General features: G+C 45.0%; 1 pseudogene; it reads right to left on the reverse strand.

Moving 5' to 3' along the window:
• Positions 1–339: 339 nt before the first annotated feature.
• Positions 340–5113, reverse strand: LOC138856032 (uncharacterized; annotated as a pseudogene).
• Positions 5114–9312: the final 4199 nt, after the last annotated feature.

The raw sequence follows: 9312 nt of genomic DNA on the forward strand, positions 1-9312 counted from the left end.
CATCCAAGTATTATCATGCACTTGGATGCCTCGCTATCCCTTACCACCTCTTTTACCATCAGAGGGGGCACCAGCTCCTCCTCGTACGGCATATAGCACGACACCAGCCGATAACTGCATATGCTCGTTTCCCAGCTTACTGCTACTGTGTCGTTGTTGCTGTAATGATGTAATATAAAAACGTTAAGGTTTTTCTTTGCCATTATGCAGGCTCTGATTTTACCTTGACTATTAGCCATAACTAAATTATAGCTCGGTGTCCTCAGTCCGCAAATACGCCCTCCATTAACCCATGGCTCCTGAATGAGGACAAACTCAGGCTGTTCTTCCGCCATGCGGTTAATTAGGGCTGCTGAAGCTAGTTTGCTGTGATGAAGATTAATTTGTAGGAGACGCATTAACTAGTGTTGTTTCTGCGTCTTCCTGAGAGTTGCTTAATAGCTCTCTCTCAGTATACAAGTTTACGAGTCTGGCAGCAAGTTCAGACTCGAAAGAACACTCACCTTGCTCTATGCTCTCTACATCGCTTGAGGACTCCACCGGATCTTCCTCTACTTCGCATGTCTCGCTTTCCGATGCTAGATGGTCTGCAGCATCGGCGTCCGATTTGTACGGTGTAATTCTCACTTTCGTGAATCCGTAGTTTATCTCCCCGCAACTTTTCGCCAGCGGTTCGATGGATTCTTTTGTTAGTAATAGAATCTGCATCGTGGCCCTTTTGGTCTCCACGCCAGATTCTGCTACGCTATCGTCCAACGCCTTGACGAACTTCCACCCCTCCGTGGGCAGACTCGGGTTGCAGGCTCTAATGAGCTGCATTATCTGATCCGGCTGTGATGGTGTAGCCGGGATCCATACCCTTGCCCTTGGTCTGGATGGTATATCTTTTTTGTCCACTGCTATTAGTTTTGCGCCCGGGTACACCTCCCCTACCTTGGCTATAGCAGCTTTGTATAGTGCGACCGATCTCTCGTCATCGCATGCAATCATTTTAATCTGGCCCTGGTACCAGCCGGCATCTGTGCATGACGGTGGCGGACCTGGATTGCTAAGTAGCACTTCCACCGCCACATTTGTCAGCGCAGCCTGCACCCATTTCCATTGGGCTCTGGGGATTCTTACTTCGGGGTCCCCCTCATCCAGAACGCCAATGACAATTCGCTCCCGGGCCACTTCTGTAAATGATTTTGCGGGCGTCACGCCCTTTGTTTTCGGTCGTTTGGCTGACGGCTTAGCCTCTTCAGCTGACCTCTGTCGCTTTGCTGCCTTTACTGGAGGTTCCAGTTTAAAATTAGGTATGACCGCCCTCGCGCATTCAATTGATGCTAAGAGCTCCTTGGTCAGCTCCTCCTTGGTTGGCGGCTGCAACTCCACTAACCTCAATAGGTATGCGGCGCGTCGTCTCTCCGCATACCTTGCCTTTGTCGGGTCCTGAATATTGAAAGCGGGCCACTCTTTGGCAGATGCACTTCCAGCAGCAGCCCCTTTAGCATCTCCCCCCTCCCCCCGCTTCTCAGTCGTGTTTTGACTACAGGGGTTGGGCCTGGCTGCCTCCGGCGCTGCTACTTTCTTGGGGCCAGCTTTAGCTTCTGCCCCCTTCCTTGTGCCTGCCTTATCTGCGGGACCAAGCTTCGCTCCTGTCCTCCTGCCGATTGTTGACGAGCTCGTTGCAAACGCTGCTCTTTTATGGGAGCAACTCGCTCCCTCCGGAGTTTTTGGTGGAGATCCGGACTCCCTTGTGTGTTTGTTTTTGTTCGTTTTGTTGTTCAGGTTCATAAATGGTCCCACGAGTGTGGGGGAATGTGTGTCCGCTTGCGCATAGCCCCCGCTACGCAAGTAACCCTATCATATTACGGAGGGCGCCAGGTATCCGTAAGCTCCGTTTGAGACTGGGCTATTTAAGGGCCCCCAGCCAGGTTGATCCTCGGCACGGGTCGCATGACACCTTGATCCAGCCCTTCATAGTACCCCCGACCATGGTAAGGCTCCTTACCTGTATGCTGTGCTATTGAGGAACATCGAACACACAGGTAACACACAGATTCCTCACGTCTACGGCAGGGGCGATCTGTTACCAGCTCGTCCCCGCTTACTTTGTGAAACTGTGGTATCTATTACCAGTCGGCACCCTCGGGGAGGGTTCAGTGGGGGATTTCTGCCGACCAACAACGAGCATAACTTTTGACAAATTTGGTTTGACACGGGCGGTAAGTACGGAAGGGAGGAATGTCGGTAACTGTTTGTGCTATCAGTGGCAATTTATTTTTCAGATAGTAGGCAGTGTACGTTGCCTGTAGAGATGCCCCGTAAAACTGGGTATTAAGGCTGTGTGCTAAACAGTAAAAAAATTTAAAATGAGTTGACAGAAGAAAGTGAAATTTTGACATTTTTCGTGGTGAATATGGAAGTATTAATTTTAACAATAAATAGGAATACGTATAAAAATTTATGTAGAAACGAAATTAACGAAACCTCCGCATACACAACGAGAAATTAATGGAAGTAGTAAAGAACTGTAATAAACAAATTAGATCGTGATCCAACGTTCAATATTTATCGCGCCAGTATTTAGTCGAAATAAATTGTGTTTATGAAAGAAAGATTATATAAAACGATTTTACTTTATCATTAGTTTACGTTTTTGTTCGTTTATGGGTGGGATTTAGAATAGTATCCCCCGAATTCGTGGTTAAAATGGGTATGTACAGATATATATAGTTGCCGCTGACCTATGGTTTTTGAGATATTTTCATTTAATGTTTCAAAATTTAAATATTTAAAGGGCGTGTATCTTCAATTTATAATGAAGTTTACACTCATATTTTTAACTTTTGTATCTACTTACACTTCACTAATTCATTTCTATACATTTGTTTTCTATTAGATAGTGCAAAACTAACTTTAATTGAATATTTAACTATGGCTATCCATTTATTCATACCAAGCCAAAAAGAAGTTCTACGCGAAAGAAATGACTGCACCGCGGTATTGGACCGAACAGAGATTTTTTTTTTTGAAGCACTACCGAAGGCCGCCAACGCAAAAAGGTGTTCTACGCGCAAATTTAATAATGTGTTATATTATTGTGTGCATAAAAAGAATGGAACAAAAGAAATTAAATAGAAAATTATATATTGAATTAAAATTATCGTTGCACTATTTAATGTAAAACCAAAAGTCAGCACTACCTATATTTATATATTTTCTTAATCTGGAGAACCTCCTTTATCCGTATTGTCCTTTATCCAAAATGTCGCAAGAAAACTAAAGAAAATCATCTATAGTTTTGAAGAAAAACAAAATTAAAGAAATCATTAGAGCAATTATTGTTGGGCACCAATGTAAACAATTCACTATATTTTTGAAAACGCTAAAATTTGTATATACCATAAACATAAATAAAATAATTCATCAAATCAAAAGAATCTGAAATAAAAACTGCATATAAGTACATATGTATTATTAGTGAATGCCCTTATAATATAACAACAAAGTTGTTATTATTTGCTTCTCTTTAAATTTTGCAATCAAATAGTTCGTCATCATCATTAGCTCCAATTATTTCTATCGCTTGCTTGAGTTTGCCAGCATCGCAATTCCAGCGCTTCAGCTTCCTGGTTCACACCATCAATCCATCTAAGTTTTGGTCTACCTCTGCTCCTGTTATTTCTGCATCCGCCTAGGAGAATTTGCTTAAAACGATAGTTGTCGACGCGAAAAAAATGACCCGCCCACCGTAGCCTGTTTAATTTATTTATTGTTAAAATATCGGGGTGCAAGTTAACATCACCAATATCACAAACCACTTTGCTATTAAGTAAACAAAATTTATTAATAACCATAAGCAAAGAAGACCCCTAACGATCTTCTTCGATATTTCGAATAAGATAGAAAAGTAATGGACACTTTAGGTTATTAAGAGAATAATGTTTTGTCGAATAAGCTAGAAAAGTAATTGACATTTTAGGTGCATAAGAGAACAATCTTTCTGTTGAAGAAGCTAGAAATGTAATTAACTCTTTAGATAAATAAGAGAATAATGTATCAAAGGAAGGTAAATAAAGAAATATCAGTTTAGTTACTTATCAGAATACAAACCCAACATATGTATATACGAGTATCAGATATTAATAAGCAAAGAGCCAAAGCAATTCAACAGGAATCAGCAAACCCAATACAAATAATGAATTTGTGCAGCAAGTGCAAGGGAAATCGCATCAAAGGATGAAAAGTAGTAAGGTAATATTTTAAATATATTTAAGATATATTAAATTTATAACAATAAAATATGTAAATATTTTATGGGATCCATAATTCCTGGGTTCCTGTCCACCTCGTCCCTTTCCCACTCCTCTCTGGTGGGGAAGGCAACATTGTGGACGGAATTTAGCTTCAATTCTATTGGATTACAGAAATCCGTGGTTTTGGGTAGAAACGGGAACGATCTGAGTATTCTAGAATGCCCCTTGTTGCAGGCGACTAATTGGGAGGATTCTCTTAGTCTGAGAGCAGACTTTGCTGCCACTCGCTTACAGAACAGGTCTGTTGGCAATAAATGTAGAATGACGTTTAGTGCCTGGCTAGGCGTTGTTCTGAGAGCTCCGCTAATGCATATACTGGCTACTCTTTGTATACTTTCCATACGCCATACCAAAATACCTTATGTCATGATTGGTCTGACAACTGCTGTATAGAGCCAATAAGCTATCCGAGGCGTTAGCCCTCATTTGGGGCCCACCATCCTTTTAGAAGTGTAGAGTGCTGTGGCTGCTTTCTTAACCCTAGCATCCAAATTTTGTTTCCATGAAAGCTTCCTGTCTAAGATTAGTCCTAGGTAGCTTGCTTTATCTCCAATTGTTAGTTCGCAACCATTTAGTACTGGTGCCGTAACTACTGGAGTGTTATGCTTCCTGGTAAACAATACTAGCTCTGTCTTACCAGCATTTAAGTTTAATCCGCACGATACAGCCCAACGGTTTATATCGTCCAGGATCGTTTGCATAAGGCTTGCGAGAGTATTAGCGAATTTACCTCTAACTGATACTGCCACATCGTCAGCGTAGGCCACAACATGTACCCCCTTCTTCTCTAGATCCCACAGCAACTTATTCATTGTCAGGATCCAGAGAAGTGGAGATAGCACGCCCCCTTGGGGTGTACCCCGATGGACGGATCTGCGCATCGTTGACGCTCCCAGCTTTGAAATTATTGACCTGCTCGTGAGCATCTGTTCAATTAATTTCCTGAGAGGTTCAGAGATGCCCAGATCCTTAAGCGCACTCAGTATGGCCCTCCTGTAGCAGAGGAGATACTGCTAACAGGCGCGTCTCCACGTGTGGATTGGAGAAGCCCTCCCTCCCCTTAGGGTGCATAGGGTTGGAGTGAAACAAAATAGCTCCCATGTACAAACCTCCCCTACGAAGGGTTGGTCACACTACCGGACCTGACCAGAAGAAGATTGGTCTCTGTTGTAACCCACTGGGAGTGTCTGGACCCTGTATCGTTATTCCGTCGATGCAGGCAAAGGGCTGATGTGAGCTTGCTCTGCCGAGGTGTAAGTTGCAGCAGTAGATCAGGAGCCAGCCACTTCGGGCCTTGATCAGGAAGTACGCATTGACCACGGTGCGGAGACCGTGTTGTGCCCCGAGCGAGCCTAGTCCGTCCGTGAATTCCGGGACTGGCCAAGTGTTGACTAGGCCTCAGGGAACTGGGGTAGGAGTAATATCTCCGAGGGTACACCCGTTCTTAGTCTGCAACCCGCTCCTCTGCGTACGATGCGCTGGTAAATCAAAAAGTATGAGTATTAATAAGGAACTAACGAATCAAGAAGTAAATGCGCGGTTTTCCAAGAAGCGCTTCAGAAGATTACAAATAACCGAGCATGAAGATACTGCAGCTAAACATGAACCATTGTGAAGCTGCGCATGACTTGCTTATGCAGATAGTACGTGAACTGAAGATTGACCTTGTGCTTATATCGGAGTCTTATAAACAACTAACTGGCCTACCATGGGAGACAGACATCACCACCAAAGCTGTCATATGGTCTTGTGACAAGCTCCCCGTTCAGAGTCGTTAACAATGTCAGCGCCGGCTTTGTAGCAGCACCAGTAGACGGCATCCGCTTCTACAGCTGCTACGCACCACCTAGCCTCACCATTGTTGAATTCATAGACTTCCTGGATCGACTGACCAAGGACGCGAAGCAGTATTACCCAGTGGCAATAGCTGGGGACTTCGACGCCTGGGCAGTGGACTGGGGCAGCAAATACACTAACGCACGAGGAAAAGCACTACTAGAGGCCTTTACTACACTAGATGTGGTACTGCTCAACAGTGGTGACATGCCGACCTACACCAAAGGCGACGCAAGCTCGATTGTAGATCTCACCTTTGTCAGCAGCAGTATTGCCAGAAAAAATTGCAACTGGAGAGTGTTAAACATCTACACTGCCAGCGATCACAATGCAATCCTGTGGGAAACAGCAAACCACCAGAGCCCTAGAAGGTCTAATAACCAACTGAACACCATCGGTTGGAAAGTGAAATCCTTTGATCCAAGTGCATTGCTAGTATCTCTTGACTCTGACCCGATTATCACTGGACCTGCAGAAGATAAGAGCAAAGATCTGTTGACGAGACTGACCCGAGCTTGTGACGCCAGCATGCCTCGTAAACGAGGTAATAATCAACGACCATCGGTGCACTGGTGGAACGACCGAATCAGTACGCTCCGGGCAAAGTGTCTTAAGAAAAGAAGAATATCTCAGCGTGGCTACCGACGACCTAACTCTGCAGAGCTGGTTGCAGAGTACAAACAGGCGCGTAGGAATCTAAACAAAGCCATCAAGGAAAGCAAAAGACGCTGCTGGACGGAACTCGTCGAAGAAGTGGAGAGGGACCCATGGGGTAGACCGTATAAGGTGGTCATGACCCATCTGAAGAGCCATCCAATGCCATCGCCAACGTGCCCACAACTCCTATTGAAGATCGTAGCTGCGCTGTTTCCACGGCAACGTGATTTTATGTATACATCACTGCAGCTGAATTCCGAAGACATTCCACCTGTCACGAAGGAAGAACTGATGGAGGCCAGCAACCGCGTCGGGAATAATAAAACGCCGGGATTGGACGGAATCCCTAATATCGCTTTAAAAACATCTGTAAAAACGGCACCAGCGTTATTCCTTCACGTCTACAACACCTGCCTCAAGGAGGGGACTTTTCCTCGTAAGTGGAAACAGCAACGACTGGTACTACTACCTAAAGGTAAAAAACCACCAGAAGAGCCGTCATCCTACCGACCTCTGTGCATGCTAGACACGGTGGGCAAGATATTCGAACGTATAATCCACCAACGGATAGAAGCAGTTGTCGATCCGCTCCTGGCAGACAATCAGTACGGATTCCGAAAAGGACGATCAACCCTGGACGCAATCAATTTGGTTGTTAACACGGCCAAGGAGGCAATCGCTGGAACTAGATGGAAAGGTGGTACAAAGAAGTACTGTCTGGTGGCCGCTTTGGACATCAGAAACGCCTTCACTTCCGCCAAATGGGACTGCATCATGCAAGCCCTCCAAGAGAAAAACGTCCCAGAATATCTGTGTAGGATAGTGGCCAACTACTTCACGGATAGAGTTCTCAAATACGACACGACGAATGGTCCCAAAGAGTACGATATTACCGGAGGTGTACCCCAGGGTTCAGTACTTGGTCCACTTCTGTGGAATATCATGTACGATGGCCTATTAAGACTGAAACTGCCGCGAAGCGTCAAACTTGTCGCATATGCGGACGATGTAGCCGTAGTGATCGTCGCAAAACACCTAGACGAGATAAATCATATATTCGGTATCGTCTTCGAGTAAGTCAACCAGTGGATGGACACAATGAACCTTCAATTGGCGAAACATAAGACCGAGGCAGTGCTTATTACTAGCAGAAGAGTGGTAGAGACCATCAAGCTGAAAGTCGGTGAACAAAAATTACATCACAACCTTATATCCGATATTTGGGAGTGATGCTTGATGCCCGATTGAATTTCAAGCAGCAAGTTGAAAACGTCAGTGCGAAAGCATCAGCAGTGAGAGCAAGTCTAGCACGACTGATGCCGAATGTCGGAGGACCAAAGCAAAACAGAAGCTTATTGCTGTCTTCAGTAGTGACATCGGTGCTCACATACGGAATATCTATCTGGAGTAATGCACTGGAGAATCAAGAGTCATGGAGAAAAGCAGGGCCTGTATATCGACTGAATGCCCTACGAGTAGCTAGCGCCTTTCGCACAATATCCGAAGAAGCTGTATGCGTCATTTTCGGAACTCTACCTCCTCGAGTTCTAGCTGAGGAAAGACGGAAACTTTACTACCGAAAGAAGTCAACCAGACTGAGCGCTGAAGAACTCAAGACAGAAGAGCATCACACGTTGGCAGCACGAATGGGATGCCGCAGAAAAGGGTAGATGGACGCATCGTCTGATCCCGAGGATCGATGTCTGGCTGAACCGGAACCACGGTGAGGTCAACTACTATCTTACACAGATGCTGTCAGGACATGGTTGCTTCCGGGCCTATCTTCACCGCTTTAAGCACGATAATTCACCGGAGTGTCCGTCCTACCCAGGAGTTAATAAAAGCGCAAAGCACGGGTTTTTTGAGTGCCCACGGTTTTATCATCAACGAGAGGAACTGGCGTCGAGTCTGAACCAGAAGATCCAACCAGAGACAGTAGTCGAAACAATGGTGTCATCAAACGCCGCCTGGAACGCCGTTAGCACATTTACAACAGAAATCCTTGTAGATTTGCGTTCCATAGAAAGAAAAAGAGCAAATGACATCAACTAGAAGGAAGATAAAATAACATCTTAGCTACCAGAAGACAGAGCAGTAGCTATGTCCTCCCCCCACGAAGTAATGCCTAGCGGCGGTTTCCATGGGGATACGAGGCTGGAGGATAGCGGAGGTTTTTAGTCGGTATTAACATAAGCAAGTCATCTTAAGCTAATGTTCGAGTCCGACATACCAGGCAACACATCTAAGCCGCTCCAACGTTTTTAGAAGGAACGAGGAGAGACTAATAGGTCTGAAGTCCTTTGGATTTGTATGCGAGCTTTTGCCTGCCTTAGGTATGTATATTACCTTGACTTCCCTCCAAGGGGAAGGCAGTGCCCCCTTAAGAATGGTAACAAGCCAATCCATTATGTAATTCTGCGACTGCTGTAAATGGCTTGAAGCCATTTATTGCCCAGCATACGTTGCTTTCTGACACTGTGTTTATAAGAGTGGAGTCTATTTCTGCTCCACTGTCTTG

Source organism: Bactrocera oleae, chromosome 3 (assembly GCF_042242935.1).
Source record: "Bactrocera oleae isolate idBacOlea1 chromosome 3, idBacOlea1, whole genome shotgun sequence".
NCBI lineage: Eukaryota > Metazoa > Arthropoda > Insecta > Diptera > Tephritidae > Bactrocera > Bactrocera oleae.